The sequence below is a fragment of the Delphinapterus leucas genome, chromosome 20 (genome assembly GCF_059928025.1).
Source record: "Delphinapterus leucas isolate spDelLeu-1000000601 "Yukka" chromosome 20, BTC_Dleu_Yukka2, whole genome shotgun sequence".
In the NCBI taxonomy this organism is placed as follows: Eukaryota; Metazoa; Chordata; class Mammalia; order Artiodactyla; family Monodontidae; genus Delphinapterus; species Delphinapterus leucas.
In genome coordinates, this window is record NC_143148.1 from 9,935,267 (window position 1) to 9,952,449 (window position 17,183).

At 46.4% G+C, this 17,183-nt stretch overlaps 1 protein-coding gene across 1 annotated transcript in view; it reads left to right on the forward strand.

Moving 5' to 3' along the window:
• OPA3 (outer mitochondrial membrane lipid metabolism regulator OPA3) overlaps nucleotides 1–17,183 on the forward strand; it is a 45,688-nt gene that overhangs the window by 17,637 nt on the left and 10,868 nt on the right. The gene's annotated exons all lie outside the window — the stretch shown is intronic.

The following is a 17,183-nucleotide window of genomic DNA, read 5'->3' on the forward strand; positions in this document are numbered from 1 at the left end:
TAGTTCCCTGACCAAGGATCGAACCCGTGTGCCCTGCCTTGGGAGCGTGGAGTCTTAACCACTGGACCACCAGGGAAGTCCTGGGAAGTTGTCATCTTGTTCAGGCTTAATCCACAGCTCTAGTCCCCATAACAGCTTCTTCCGCCACCCGACTCTCCCACCGATACCTCAACCCACTCCGGATCCATCTTATTTTCTTTCCTAGTTGTCCAGTTGTCCCAACAGCACTGATTGAATAAAGCGTCTTTTTATCACCAAGCTGATACGTTTTTATACCTCAGACTTTTCACTTTTGGTCTCATTCTTTCAACATATCTCCTATGAGTATCTTCTCTATACCTGTGCTTGAGTGCTGGGGACACAGGGCTGAAACAAACCCTGTCCCTGCCTTGTTTTATTCATCCCTATCTCATGCATGCATCCAGGACTCCCCAGAATCTTCTCTGTGCTGGGTCCTGTGCTGAGCAGCGGTGGGGACACAGCCCTGCCCTCATGGGTCTCACAATTCAGAGGGGAGACAGGCCCTTCTCCAGACGATCCAGAGAGGTCAGTGGGTCAGTGCTGGGCTGGGAAAGCCTGGAGGGGAGCTTAGCCAGTCTGTGGGTTTGGGGAGGGCTTTTGGGAGAAGGGGATATAGCAGAGCTCAAGGAGAAGTGAGCCAAAGTGGAAAGACAGAGGCACAGGCAACAGCATGTGCAAGGGTCAAGGTGTGAACGAGGGGAATCAGAAGAGGCTGGTGGCGCTGAAATGTAGACGGTGGGGCTGAAAGTGGCAAGAAGAGAGACTGGATGGCCATCCAAGGACAGACCACACAGGGCCATGTTAATACATTTGGACTTGATTCTGAAGGCAGCAGGGACAATATGTCATGATGACAAAAGAAATCAAGAACAGGGCTTCCCTGGTGGCGCAGTGGTTGAGAGTCCGCCTGCCGATGCAGGGGACACGGGTTCGTGCCCTGGTCCGGGAAGATCCCACATGCCGCGGAGCGGCTGGGCCCGTGAGCCACGGCCGATGAGCCTGCGCGTCTGGAGCCTGTGCTCCGCAACGGGAGAGGCCACAACAGTGAGAGGCCTGCGTACCGCAAAAAATAAATAAATAATAAAAATTAAGGTTTGATTAAATATATTATCTTTAAAAAAAAAAATCAAGGACAGCGAGGAATTAATTTGCTGTATTATTTTTCAAAGAAAGTTGATTTCTGCTTATAAAAGTAACACCTGTTCAGTGCAGGAGACCTATCTAGCCTCTTTTCTGTGATGTTGGCGTCCTGTTGTATATACACATTCATGGGTACACACTTCTTCTAGGAATTTCTCCCTCAGTGCTCCTTGAAACTCCTGTCTCTCAATATTTGTCAAGAAGGGGTGATGACCTCACTCTGAACTCCTCCCTCAACTCTTTACAAGTGACAGAATTCTAAGCTAATGGTCAGATGCATAAAAGCTCCGGAAGTATATAGCTTCAGCCTCAGCTAGATTCAGGAACTCAGACAATTCCTGGAAGGCACAGTCCGATCCCTGGGCCCTGTGTTTCTCTGTGCTGTCTTTCTTTCTCAGGTAGTCTCTCCCTTTGGGGATCAGATGGCCTCAGTAGCTCCAGGTTCACAGCCCACTCACTAAGCAACACCAGAAGAAGGAGAGGGCCTCGTTCCTGAAATTCCAGGAAAAATCCCAGGGCTAAATTCCAGCATGTAAACATGAGGGTAGGATCGGTTTTACCTGAACAACATGAGGGAACATTGAGGGGAGGGCCCTCCTCAAAGGAGAGTCAGGGGAGGTTTCCAGAAAAAGAGAAGTGGCTGCTGGGCAGATACCCACTTCACCAGGGCTTTAGAGGGAGAGAGAGGAGGGGTCTCTGTGTTCCTGAAGAGAGGAGAGGGGGCCTGGGAGCCACGGGGATGTCCTTGGCCTAGATCTTTCCCATCTCCCTGGATTACCGAGGTCACAGCTGAGCAGAGCCCCTTTCTGTACCTCAGTGGAAGGTGTGACCTCACTGTCACCAACTCCACCTAGGGCCGCTGGGGTTGACTCTTGACCTCTGTGCATCGGCCACCAGCCCCGGGCAAGAGGGTCAGGCGTGTTTCCCGCATGGCGCCCGCCCCCTGGGCTGTTCTTGGAGTCCCCCTGGTTCACCCTCTGCAGCTCCCTGTCAGGTTGGGGAGGAGTTCTGGATATCCTCAGCTTATCCCCGCTCTCGGAGGGACTGGTGCATGCCATCCTGGTCTGTCCTAGTTCAGCTGCCTGCACCCTGTCCCCCCCCCAGACACACCCACCCATGGGTGCCTAGGTCTCCTTCCTGCTGGCTCTGTCAGTTGCCTCTCAGCCATCTGCTTCCGGCCTCTGGGCCTGCCCTGGCTTGCTCCCCTCCAGGCCACCCCTCCCTCTTCCCTCTGTTCTTGTGGCTTCTGGCTTCCTCCTACCTGAATGCCATCTTAGTGGGGCTTGAGGGAAGAGCAGAGTATTTCATCTAAACAGGTTTGACCACAGATCCTGGGTCCAGGATTATTTGTTGAATTTTTTGGAAAAAAATTTTTAATTATCTGTCTCATTTTTGGTTTTGTTTTTAAGTTCACATGGTTTCAGGTTCACAAGAGTATGTAGGAGAAATTCTCCCTCTACTTCTGTTCCCCAGGCACCCTGTTCTCCTCCACAGAGGCAACCACTGTTATCTTGAGTATTTTCCAGAAAAAACAAAAAACAGCGACGCATTTCCAAGCAGCTGCGGTATGCAGCGCGCCCCGCCCCCCCGCCCTTTTTTTTCCCACGAATACAGCAAGCAGTATACACTGTGCTGGTCCTCACAGCTTTTCACTGACCATGTTACATCTTATCCTGGAGAGAATTATCTATCAGCACGTGAAAAACTTGTAATTTATGAGACCGTAGATAGTCCTGTAGGGTCTTTCCTGGCGTTTTTATTGTTGTCACAAACGATGCTGCAGGACTAACGTGGCAGGCACGCCTTTCACACCTGCGTGACTGAAATCTCTCATCCATCCCCAGAAGCAGAATTGCTGACTCAGGGGTGTGCAGAAGATTTCCACTGGCAGCCACGAATGTTCGCGAGGGTCCGTTTCCTCCCAGTCTTGCCACCTGGAGGCTATTTCTTTTTTTACCTTTTTACTTTGAGCTCAGTGTAGATTTACAGAAAAGTGGTAAAAATGGTACAGAGCTTCTGTAGACCTTTCCCTCAGCTTCCTTCCATGATAGCATCTTATGTAAACACAGTACAGGGAGCAAACCCAGGGAATGGACATGAGTGCAGTGCTGGTAACATAACCACGCACGTCATTCGCATTTCACCAGTTCTTCCACCAAAGTCCCTATTCTGTCCCAGGATCTCATCCTGTATCCTGAATTAGTTGTCATGTCTCTGTAGTCCCCTTTAACCTATGATAGTTTCTCGGTCTGTCTTTGTCTTTCATGACCTTGACCCTTTTTTTTTTAAAATAAATTTCTTTATTTCTTTATTTCTTTTTGGCTGCGTTGGGACTTCATTGCTGCGCGCGGGCTTTCTTTAGCTGCGGTGAGTGGGGACTACTCTTTGTTGCGGTGCGCGGGCTTCTCTTGCTGCAGAGCGCTGGCTCTAGCCACGCGGGCTTCAGTAGGTGTGGCGCATGGGCTTAATTGCTCCGCAGCATGTGGGATCTTCCCAGACCAGGGCTTGAACCCGTGTCCCGTGCATTGGCCCGCGGACTCCTAACCACTGCGCCAGCAGGGAAGCCTGACCTTGACCCTTTTGAAGAATACTGGTTAGTTAATTTTGTAGGCTGTCCTTTGGTCTGAGTTTGTCTGATGCTTTCTCATGAGTGGAAAGAAGTTCCACATTGTTGGCAAACATACCGCAGAACCAACGTTGTGTGCTTCTCCGTGCACCACATCAGGGGGTTCATGATATCAGCCTGTCTGATTTGTGGTCGTATTGACCTTGGTCACGTGGTCGAGGTAGTGTCTGCTAAGCTTGTCCAGTATAAACTTAGTATCTTTCCCTTTGCAGTTCATCTAATTTTGAAACGTATACAAATACCAAATCGTTAGGTTGTACACCTGAAACTAATGTAATGCTGTATGTTAATTATACCTCAATAAAACATAAAATGAAATAAATCTCTTGGGGAAGACATTTTGAGACTATACAGATAAGCTGTTGCTCCTCAAACTTCTGCCCACTGATTTTATTTTATTTTATTTTATTAACGTCTTTATTGGAGTATAATTGCTTTACAATGGTGTGTTAGTTTCTGCTTTATATGCCCACTAATTTTAGCATCATCTGTGGATCTTATCTGCAACAGTTATTATTGTGGTATTTGTCCAGTGCTGATTTTCTCTTTCCCTCTTTCCTTCTCCATTTATTAATTGGAAATCTACTGTAGGAAGAACTGTCCCTTCTTCTTGGGGGCTGTTTTTACCAGTCATTCTGCAGTGAGGGAAAAGGGGGTTCACGGAGGATGCGGAGATTGGATCCAGGCCTGGCGTGTCTCCAATCCTGTGGTCTTGGCATTCGCAGGAGGAAAGAGGACCTGCTGGGCATTGCTAACGGTGACCTCCTCTCCCAGGCCCGGAGGAGCACACCCCACTGTATTTTCTGTCAGCTCCCCTGTACCACACCAGGTGACAGCTTTTCAATTTTGAGATTCAGCAGCCCCAGCCCAGGGCTAATTATAACAATGACAATGGATGCCCTGTGTGGAAACCTTCTTGATGGATGTCACACACCCTATGGGTAAGGATTATTATTAAACCTTTTTATAAAGGAGGAAACTGAGGCTTGTACAGGGAGTGTCGCTGGGCCTCCAGCCTTGGAACCCCTGAATCCCAGCACTAACTCTTTTTAAAAATAAATTTATTTATTTATTTATTTTTGGCTGCATTGGGTCTTTGTTGCTTTGCGCGGGCTTTCTCTAGTTGTGGTGAGCAGGGGCTACTCTTTGTTGCGGCTTCTCATTGCGCTGGCTCCTCTTATTGCAGAGCATGGGCTCTAGGCGCACAGGCTCCAGTAGTTGTGGCTCATGAGCTCTAGAGCGCAGGCTCAGTGGTTGTGGCGCATGGGCCTAGCTGCTCCGCGGCATGTGGGATCTTCCTGGACCAGGGCTCAAACCCCTGCCTCCTGCATTGGCAGGTGGATTCTTAACTACTGTGCCACCAGGGAAGCCCCTCCTCCTTCATTTCTGATTTTATTTGATTCCTCTCTCTTTTTTTGTTGTTGGTGAGTCTAGCTAAAGGTTTATCAATTTTGTTTATATTTTCAAAGAACCAGCTCTTGGTTTCATTGACCTTTTATATTGTCTTTTTAGTTTCTATTTGATTTATTTCTACTCTGATCTTTGTTATTTCCTTCCTTCTACTAACTTTGGGCTTCATTTGTCCTTTTTCTGGAAGTTAGATTGTTTATTTGAGATTTTTTTTGCTTCTTGAGGTAGGTGTTTATCATGATGAACTTCCCTCTTAGAACTGCTTTTGCCGCATCCCACGAGGTTTGGTATGTTGTTATTTCATTTTCATTCATCTCATACTATTTTTTAAAATTTCTCTTCTGATCTCTTCATTGACCCATTGGTTGTGCAATACATGGTGTTTAATGTCCACGTATTTGTGAATTTTCTAGTTTTCTTATAATTGATTTCTAGCTTCATATCAGTGGGGTCGGAAAAGATGCTTGACATGATTTCAGTCTTCTTAAATTTGTTAAGGCTTGTTTTGTGGCCTAACTTATAATCTATACCAGAGAACATTCCATGTGCACTTGAGAAGAATGTCTATTCTGTGGCTTTTGGGTGGAATATTTGGCTTGGACAAGTCTTCTAAATGTATTTGTGTTTTAAAAATTACATTAATTACTAACATTGTCAAAGGAGTATGAGTACTTAGTTTAAAGTCAAATATATCTATGATTTATGATAAGAAGAAGAAAACCGAACCTTTTCCACTTCAATTCCTATTCCCCACAGGTAAACAGTTTAAATGTTTTAGCTGTTTTTTGGTATTTACCACCATATTTCTAAAGATTGTTTCCCCATTTTTAAATTTTATTTTATTTTTTTGGCCACGCTGCACGGCATGCAGGATCTTAGTTCCCTGACCAGGGCTCAAACCCACGCCCCCTGCAGTGGAAGCGTGGAGTCTTAACCACTGGACCACCAGGGAAGTCCCTGTTTCCCCATTTTTTATTACCTGTTGACTTCTTATTATGGAAGGTAAGGTTTTAGTGCTTTTATTCTCCCCCTCCCATGTTTTAAAAAGCACTCCCCTCCCCACAGCTAACGCATTTAGCAGTTCAGTATTTAGCACCTCTGTCACGGCCCTTTCATCATCCCGGGCTGCCTAAGTAGTAGGTATGTAATAGGTAGTGTAGTTAGGGTGACTCACTGCTCACATTTGAATGATGGCCCATATTAGGAACCCGTTCCCTTTATTTTACAAGGAAGCAGCCATTGTGTGCACGAAGGCGTGTTTCCAGTATTGGGGGAGAGGCCCTTGGTCCTGTCTCATGTCCTTAAACTCCCGAGGCGCCTGGCCTCTCTCCCCCCACAACCCCCGCCGGCCCTTGTCCTTGTTTAGGAGCACAGTTTCCTGAGGAAACAGATACATTCCAGCCAAATGCATTCCCACGTGCAGGAAGACACTTTCACAATATACACAGACCTCAGAAATATGGCCAGTTCTGTTCCGAGGCCACCACATAAAGCAAACCCCACAGTAAAGTGAACATCACAATGAGGCAGATGACGAATGTTTGAGTGTGGTGATGCGTAGAGCCAGGTGAGAGGGAGCCACGCCAGGGGTCCACGGCTCCCTCCCGGGGACTTCCACAGATCAGCCCTGTCACTGAGTACCTGTTCTCTGCCCCATCCAGGGCTGGGGACACTACAGCGACCAGCTCAGCCCAGATCCTGCCTTCATGGGGCTCATAGTCCAGGTGGGGGGATAGACTTGTCACCACACAGCGATGGCCCAGAGTGGTCAGAGCTAGGGTGGGGGGCTTCCCTGGTGGCGCAGTGGTTGAGGGTCCGCCTGCCGATGCAGGGGACGCGGGTTCGTGCTCCAGTCCGGGAGGATCCCACATGCTGCGGAGCGGCTGGGCCCGTGAGCCATGGCCGCTGAGCCTGCGCATCCGGAGCCTGTGCTCCGCAGAGGGAGAGGCCGCAACAGTGAGAGGCCCGTACCGCAAAAAAAAAAAAAAGCTAGGGCGGGGTTGCCCAGGAGCCGGGGGCTCAGGGAGGAGAGGATATCTGAGTTGGGATACTCTGTGGTATGGAGGATGGATCAAAGGGAATGAGGCTGGAGATACAGAGACCAGTGAGGAGGCTGAAAACTATTCTATGTAGCCCTAGGGCATAGAGCTCAGACTACTTGGTAGGACATATTTCCAGGAATCGAACTCTGCCCAGGAGTCAGGAAGAGGATGCTAACATTTATTAAATTGAGCAATTTCTCTTTTAGTCTTTCATTGCCATTCTCCCAGTCCTGCCAGTTGGGTATCCCCAGTTGACTGATGGGGAAACTGAGGTACAGCTTGCATATCCAGGAAGTGACAGAGCCAAGATTTGAGTCCAGGTCTGTATGACTCCACAGGCCGTGCTGCCGTTTGTTAAGCCTGGCCCTGAGTGAAAAGTTTTTGCATGAACTCATTTAGTCTTTTCAGCAGTACTATCCTGTAGGAGGGAGGGTCCTTATTTTGAAGATGAATGAAGGCTTAGAGAAGAATACTCCCTTGCCCGCCACCAAATGGCCCAACTTGGACTCAGTGTCTCCTCCTCAAGTGCACAGGCAGAAGTGAAGGTAGCAGACCCACGCACCTACGGTCAATTAATTGAAGACAAAGGAGGCAAGAATATACAATGGAGAGCAAAACAGTCTCTTCAACAAGTGGTGCTGGGAAAACTGGACAGCCACATGTAGAACAGTCAGATTAGAACATTTCCTCACACCATATACAAAAATAAATTCAAAATGGTTTCAAGACCTAAGTGTAACACCTGAAACCATAAAACTCCTAGAAGATACACTCTTTGACATAAATCATAACAACATTTTCTTGGACCAGTCTCCTAAGGCAAAAGAAATAAAAGCAAAAGTAGGACTTCCCTGGTGGTGCAGTGGTTAAGAATCCACCTGCCAATGCAGGGAACACGGGTTCAATCCCTGGCCCAGGAAGATCCCACAAGCTGTGGAGCAACTAAGCCCATGTGCCACAACTACTGAGCCTGTGCTCTAGAGCCCATGAACCACAACTGCTGAGCCTGCATGCCACAACTACTGAAGCCTGCACTCCTAGAGCCCGTGCTCTGCAACAAGAGAGGCCACCGCAATGAGAAGCCCACGCACCGCAACGAAGAGTAGCCCCCGCTCGCCACAACTAGAGAAAGCCCGCGCACGGCAATGAAGAACCAACGCAGCCAAAAATAAATAAATAAATAAAACAAAGAAATTTTTAAAAAATAAAATAAAGGCAAAAGTAAATAAATGGGGTCTAATTAAACTTAAAAGCTTTTGCTCAGCAAAAGAAAACACTGACAAAACCAAAAGACAACCTATGGAATGGGAGAAGGTATTTGCAAACAATGCAACCGACAAGGGGTTAATATCCAAAATATATAAATGGCTCATACAACTCAATATTTTTTTTAAAAAAGCCCAATCCAATCAAAAAATGGGCAGAAGGCTTGAATATACATTTTTCCAAAGAAGGCATACAAATGGTTAACAGGCACATGAAAAGATGCTCAGCATCAGTAATTATTAGAGAAATGCAAATCAGAACCACAATGAAGTATCACCTGTCAGAATGGCTATCATTTTTTTATATATAAATTTATTTTATTTATTTATGTTTAGCTGCATTGCTCTTTCGTTTCGGGCTTTCTCTAGTTGCTGCAAGCAAGGGCTGCTCATCATTGCAGTGCACGTGCTCCTCATCGCCGTGGCTTCTCTTGTTGCAAAGCACAAGCTCTAGGTGCGCGGGCTTCCGTAGTTGTAAGCACACGGGCTCAGTAGTTGTGGCTCGTGGGCTCTAGAGCGCAGGCTCAGTAGTTGTGGCGCATGGGCTTAGCTGCTCCGAGGCATGTGGGATCTTCCTGGACCAGGGCTCGAACCCATGTCCCCTGCATTGGCAGGCGGGTTCTTAACCACTGCACCAACAGGGAAGTCCCCAGAATGGCTATCATTAAAAAATTTATAAATAACAAGTATTGGAGATGATGTGGAGAAAAGGGAACACTTTTACACTGTTGTGGGAATAAAACAGTATGAAAGTTCCTTAAAAAATTAAAAATAGAGCTATAAATGATCCAGCAATTCTACTCCTAGGCACATATCTGGAAAAAACGAAAACACTAATTTGGAAAGATACATGCACTCCAGTGTTCATAGCAGCACTATTTACAATAGCCAAGACAAGTGGAAGCAACCCAAGTGCCCATCAACAGACGGTTGTGATTCTTCTGGGAAGAAGAGGGACCTCAGTCCTTGTCTTCTTTGAAGAAGGAATTCAGCAAAGAGACCAAGATTGTGAAACAGATAAAGCATTTAATACAAGCAAAGTACGTGTGGAAGAACACACGGGTGAACTTGGAGTGAGTTGCGTGCCAACAGGAAGGATTTAAGTTGCTTAATTATCGGGGCAGTCTTCCGGGTTGCCTCTGGCCAATCATCTCGCCTGTGTCCATATTTGGTCTGACTCAGCATCCTTCCCGGTGTGCATGCGCATCTCTCAGTGAAGGTGGATTCCAGTGTGAAGGTTTCTGGGAGGCTGGCAGGACAAATCCTGAGCTGGTGCCTCCTCCCTCCCATTTTCCCTCCCCTAGACTGAGGACCTTCTCTGTGCATGTGTCAGGCCAGGAAATCCCCTTCACCACAAGCATGAGAAGAATGTAGTGGCTTTGGCGTTTACCCAGGCAAGGCCCAATACTCATGATGGTATCTTATCTCAAAGTATCACCAGGAGATGCTTGGAGCTGTTCAGCCTGGGGCCTCATCTATCTCCTACCTCAGCTGGATTAAAAAGATGTGAGATATATATGTGTGTGTGTGTATATATGTATAATGGAATATTACCTGGCCATGAAAAATAACGAAGTAGTGCCGTTTGCAGCTCCATGGATGAACCTAGAGAATATTATGCTTACTGAAATAAGTCAGAAAGATAAATACAATAGATATCACCTATATGCAGAATCTAAAAAATAATACAAACGAATGTACATGCAAAGCAGAAACAGACACACAGATATAGAAAACAAACTGTGGTTACCAAAGGGGAGAGGGAAGTGGGAAGGGACAAATTAGGGGTATGGAATTAACAGATACAAACTATATATAAAATAGGTAAGCAATAAGGATGTACTGTATAGCACAGGGAATTATACACATTATCATGTAATAAACTATAATGGAGTATAATCTATCACTATGCTGTCCACCTGAAACTAACACAAAATTGTAAATCGACATACTTCAAAAAAAAGTAGAAGTGAAGGTAGCAGTGTGCCATGTGGTATGAGGTTAGAAGTTTCAGCAGGGTGGCTAAGGGCAGATAAACAGGTTAGGTGAGTCCTGCCTTTTCCTTGGCTAAAGCAACCTGTTAAATTCTCTCCCCCTTGGGAGGAGCAGCATTCTTGACTCCTCAGAGATAGAGTAAACATCAAACTTTAGTTAAGATATAAACTTCGAAACAGACGACGTTTTGACAAAATGTGGGTGCTTATCGTGACTAAATACAGTAAATTTGAGGAAACCTGAAGGAAAGATGAGCCGTTCATCCACTCGTTAAACATTCCTCCAGTGCCTTCTCGATGCCAGGTGCTGGGCTGGGCATTTCTGGGAACCTGCCCTTAAGGAGCTACAGTCTAGCCTCCAGGCAATGATGAAAGAGTTCCCTTGAAGCAGGGAGAGGCCAGAGGCCTCAAGGATATTAAAAACAGTGAAACCAGCCTTTTTGGTGAAAGGTCAAACAAGGCTGGGTGAAACATATTTCTATATCCATTTTAGAAGCAAGGAGCTCTGCCTCCATATTCTTTTTTAAAAATTCAACCTAGAATAAACAGCATCATGATGAAGGAAGCCCAGGGAGCTTTGGGAACCTAGAGGACGTGTCTGACGCAGCCTAGGTATCAGAGAGGGCTTCCTAGAGGAAGGGACACTCCAGGTGAGACCTAAAAGATGAATTGGGGCACAGTGGGAAAAGAGGAGTGGGGGAATGGTATCCCAGGCAGAGGTGAATTTAGGTGTGAGATGGAAGGGAGAGCAGAACGGGCCCGGGCCCAGCCCTTGCAGAGCGCATGATCCAGTGGGGTAGACAGATCTGTCACCAGTGACACCCAAGATTGATCAGGGTTGGGATGTCGGAGCCCAGGGAGCTGAGGATGCCCAGAGTAGTCATCTGACCTAGTCCTGAAGAAGGAAATCCCTGAGACGCACCTTGAAGAACAACTAGGAGTTAGCAGGCATTTAGTAGAGGAAATCAACAAAGTCAAAAGATGGTTCTTTGAAAAGATTACTACTACTCAAGGGGAAAAACGCAAATTTCCATTAAAAGGGATGAAAAAATGACACATTAATTCATTAATTCGTCCTAATTCTAGGATAACAAGAGGATATTATGATCAATTTCAGCCAAAAAATTTGGCAATGTAGAGGAAATGGACCATTTCCTTGAAAAACACAATTAACAATATTGACACAAGAAAAAATAGAGAATCTGAATAGCCCTGTATCTGTTAGAGACATTGAATCTATAATTTAAAACCTTCCCATAAAGAAAACCACAGGCTCAGACGGCTTCACTGGTAAATTCTTCCAAACATTTAAGAAAGAAATAATGTCATTACCCAAATTCTTCTAAATAATAGAGGAAGTGGAACACTTCCTTATTCATTTTATGAGTCCAGTAGATTACTGATACAACAACCTAACAAAGTCATTACAAGAAAGGAAAATTTTAGGCCAAGATCTCTTCTGAACATGGATTCAGATATCCTAAACAAAAATATTGGCAACTAGAATCCAGCATTACATTAGAAAGATAATAAATTATGACCCAGTGGGATTTATTCCAAGACTACAAGGTTGGTCTAGCATTTGAAAAGCAATCAGATATGTGTGGGTCTAGTTTTGGACAGTCTGTTCTTTCCCAGTCTTCTATTTGTCCATCCTCCTACCAATACGATCTTAATTACTTTGTCTTGAAATCTGATAGTGTAAATCTTCAAACTTTGTTCTTCTTTAAACTTTTCTATTCTTAGGACCTCTGCATTTCCTGTAAATTTTAGGATCAACTTGTTCCCAACAACAAAAAAACTCGTTAAGATGTTTATTGCGATTGTCTGGATGATGCAATGCCCTGTGATTCAGCAGTTTCACTCCTGGGAAAGCTTTCTACTCTAGGCTCCCTAAATGTCCCTCAGTGGGGTATGGATGAATGAACTGGTCCATCTATACAGTGGATGAACTGAACCACATGGCAACACAGTGGATCTCACAGACATACTGCTGAACAAAAGAAGTCAGACCAGAAAGAGAACGAATGATCTATCACGAAGAAGACAGAATAGGATTTAAAGGGAACATATCATCTATCATAAGAGGTCAGAATAGTGACATTAGGGGTACTGACTGGAAGAGGGCTTGAAAGTGGGAGCCATTTGGAGTGTGGGAATGTTCTAGATCTTGATCTAGGTGATGCCTACATATTAAAAAATTATCCAGCTCTACAATTAACATTTGTGTACTTTGTATACGTTATATTTCACTAAAAAGGAAAAAAAAGAATGGGTTTAGGGAGGTCACTGGAAAGAAAGTCATTTACGTAACTCAACTGTATTTCTATATACCAGCCCCAACCAAATTGAAAATGAAATTTAAAATACCATGACAGGGAATTCCCTGGCGGTCCAGTGGTTAGGACTCTGCACTTTGCAGGGGGCACGGGTTCGATCCCTGGTAGGGGAACTAAGATCCTGCAAGCCGGCGGCACAGCCAAAAAAAAAAAAAAAAAAAAACCATAAAGAATAACGGCAAAAAATATCATTACCTAGTAATAAGTAAAACCAAAGAGGTGTAAGACTTGCAGAGAAAATGAGAGGCTAAGTGGGGAGAGATACCACATTCGTGGATTGAAAGACTCAATGCTGAGAAGATGTCACTGTCCTGAAAATGATGTGTAGACTCAGCGGAATTCCAACCAAAACTTAGGACAGTGGCTTTCAACCTTTTGACCATGTTCCAGTCACACACATATTCGTACAGTCACATACAAAACAAGACCAAAAGTTTTGTGAAACGGTACTTTCCTTGAGTGCTTAAGATTGGCGTTGATGTTTAATTTTCTTTTTGTTGTTGTTGTATCTGTGAGCTTGGCTTGTTGTTGTTTTTATAAATTTATTTATTTACTTATTTATTTTTGGCTGCGTTGGGTCTTCGTTGGTGCGTGCGGGCTTTCTCTAGTTGTGGCGAGCAGGGGCTACTCTTTGTTGCAGTGCGCGGGCTTCTCATTGCGGTGGCTTCTCTTGTTGCGGAGCACGGGCTCTAGACACGGGAGCTTCAGTAGTTGTGGCTCACGGGCTCAGTAGTTGTGGCACACAGGCTTAGTTGCTCCGCGGCATGTGGGATCTTCCTGGATCACGGCTCGAGCCCTGCATTGGCAGGCGGATTCTTAACCACTGAGCCACCAGGGAAGTCCCTGTTGTTGTTTTTTAAATTCCACATATAAGTGAGATCGTATGGTATTTATCTTTCTCTGACTTACTTCACTTAGCGTAATGCCCTCAAAGTCCATCGAATATTTTCTGTTATGTTGCAGGAAGGGGGACCCCTTCCAGGGCCTGAGAGTGGGCTCTTGTCTAACATTTGGAAATGAATTGTCCGAGGAGACACACGTGCTGACAAAGCAAAAGGCTTTATTGGGAAGGGGTGCCTGGGCGGAGAGCAGCAGGGTAAGGGAACCCAGGAGAGCTGCTCCGCCACATGGCTCGCAGTCTCAGGTTATATGGTGATGGGGTTAGTTTCCGGGTTGTCTCTGGCTAAGCACTCTGACTCAGGGTCCTTCCTGGTGGCACACATCTCTCAGCCAAGATGGATTTCAGTGAGGAGGATTCTGGGAGGTTGGCGGGACATATTGTGTCCTCCCTCTTCCTTTTGACCCCTCCTGGGTTAGTTGTAGAAGACATACGGTGGGCTGGCGTGTCCTCCCTCCTTTCAGCCCCTCCTGAATTCTCCCAGTTTTCGGTGGCAGCACCTCATTCTTTTTTTTTTTTTTTTTGCGGCACGTGGGCCTCTCACTGCTGTGGCCTCTCCCGTTGCAGAGCAACAGGCTCCAGACGCGCAGGCTCAGCGGCCATGGCTCACGGGCCCAGCCGCTCCGCGGCATGTGGGATCCTCCCGGACCGGGGCACGAACCCGCGTCCCCTGCATCGGCAGGCGGACTCTCAACCACCGCGCCACCAGGGAAGCCCGGCACCTCATTCTTTATCAGAACCTCCTGTTGCGAGACAACTCACGCAAGTGGTTATCATCGTGCCTGGCCAGGGCTGGCGGTTTCAGTCAGCGGTTCCCTAACAATTATATTCTTGATTATATATTTAATGCTGGTTTGTGCCACCACATTGATCTCATTAGATAGGGACTCACGGGACAGGATCTGCAGTTTGAGAACTGTCATGTGAGGGAAGATCACGTCATCCTAGAAAATCACCGTCCAGCTGAGAGCAAACTGACATGTGCTCTGTGGGGTAAGGGTAGAGAAGCTGTCTGACCTTGATCCTGAGGACGCATCAAGGCGCCCAGGTGCTTCCTCCAGGCGGCTCCGCCCTAACACAGCCCATCACAGGGGCTCCTTTCTAGCTTAGTCACATCCCACTGAACAGTGTTTCCACGACTGTCGCCTTGTGTGCGCCATTTATTTTCATTTTTCTGACTTGGCTGACGCACAGAGGACAAGGGGCCGTATTATAGCCACCGAACAGCCTGTATGTTAAATCGTGATCATGTGAAAGGATGGTCTGGCCGAGGGAGATGTGGAGGGTGGAGAGGGGAAGAGGGGCTGCTCGCTTCCTCCCTGACCACGTTGGGAGCTGAGGGAAATGGTGAAAAGAGTGTAAATACAAGAATAAGAAATATACAAACCACTCGTAGGAATGGGGAGCGGAGGGTCCAGGGAACGACAGGCTGCACGGGGAAGAAGTGCTCATCTTTTATGGTGGGGCCAGGGGACCAACAGGAAATAGTTGTATAAATACAAGCAAATTTCCAATTGGAAAACTCAGAAATAGAGATGAGCAACGTATGCTTATTATCAGATGTCAAGGAGAGGACGCTAGGAGACAAAGAGGCCTATTAGGGCAAGATTTAGAGGTATGTTTGAGGGATCGGGACCAGGTGGCATGTGGGATCTTAGCTCCCCGACCAGGGATTGAACCCACGCCCTCAGCAGTGAAAGTGCAGAGTCCTAACCACTGGACCGCCAGGGAATTCCTGGCTTTTAATTTTATAGTTTGAGTACTTGATTTTCATGCAGTGCGTTACTTTTGTTAGTGAAAAGAATGGTAGTTTTTTGGGGTTTTGTTGTCTTTTAACCAGCTCCTGATTACTCCGTGGAGAACAGTTGCAGGGGGTGAGGCCGGGGCTGGCAGATGGGGAGGAAGCTGGCGCGGGGACCCATTGACGCAGTCAACGAGATGTACTGAGCATCATCTGTGTGCCTGGCCTGGTTCTGGACAGTGCTAGGGACACAGCCATGACTGTGACAGCCCCGGTCCCACCCTCGTGGGGCTCACAGCCCAGTGCGGAGACGGAGTACAAACAACTGGCTGGATGACAGGATCATTCCCAGTTGTGATAGGCGCTTTGAAAGGAATACACAGACTGATGGGAGGTCAAGAAGGGGACATTGGTCAGAGCTGGGACAGAGCCTGGACCAGAACAGTGGAAGGGAGTGTGGTGTTAAGAGGCAGCAGGGCTGGTGTATGGTCATCATCTCCCCTTTACAGAGGAGCCTCAAAATGAACTGTCATTACCCACACAGTAGGTGGCAGAGCCCCACGTGGACCTCAGGATGACCTGATGCTGGGACCTCAGTGTGGGAGGGTTCTTTGCAGCCTGGACCCCAGGAACCCCACAGCACCAGGGCCTACGTAACAATTAGTAGTAATGGTGACCGCAGCAGCTGGCATACTGAGAGGGCCCTGGGTACACTCCTCGGATCTTACCGCCAGCTCCAGGCAGAGCTTCTCAAACATTTTTCTACTTAAAAAAATTTTTTTTTCATGAAAACAAACAAAAAAATTTTTTTAAGTTTACTCCTTTAAAAAATTGAAAAGTTATATACCCTCTAGTGCATTTTCAAGTTGACAGCTAAAACTTCTGTTCATAAGTTCAAGTACCTGCAAAGGATATATTGGATTGGCCGAAGAGTTCTGTAACATCTTATGGAAGGGCTTCCCTGGTGGCTCAGTGGTTAAGAATCCGCCTGCCAGTGCAGAGGACACGGGTTCGAGCCCTGGTCCAGGAAGGTCCCACATGCTGCGGAGCAACTAAGCCCGTGCGCCACAACTACTGAGCCTGCGCTCTAGAGCCCGCGAGCTACAACTACTGAGCCCGCGTGCCACAACTACTGAAGCCCGTGCACCTAGAGCCCGTGCTCCGCAACAAGAGAAGCCACCGCAGTGAGAAGCCTGCGCACCACAACTTAGAGTAGCCCCCGCTTGCCGCAACTAGAGAAAGCCCGCGCACAGCAATGAAGACCCAACGCAGCCAAAAATTAATTACTTAAAAACAAAAAACATCTTATGGAAAAACCCAAACGAACTTTTTGGCCAGCCCAGTAATTTCTGGTGTGTTAAGAACACTGAAATTTTTAAGCACCTGGAGCATCCTTTCTTTGAAGTATCTAATGCAATCCACATACTCTTGTGATGTGGTGCCTGCCGATGTCCAGTTTATAAGAAAAAAAAATGAGCAAGCTCTTCTTTTACAGTCGGAAATTTTACATTGTTCCTTTTCGTCCTTGAACTTATATTTACAGTTCCGTTTCCCACCGAATTCTATCTAATAAATGATGTGTCCGCAATCAAGATATGTACAGAAATTCCATTTTTAATTTGTTTAATTTCCTGAGGCCATAAGATTCTAAATGTTAAAATATTTTCTCCTGGATTGAATTACCTTTAAGATTATTAGTCCACAATT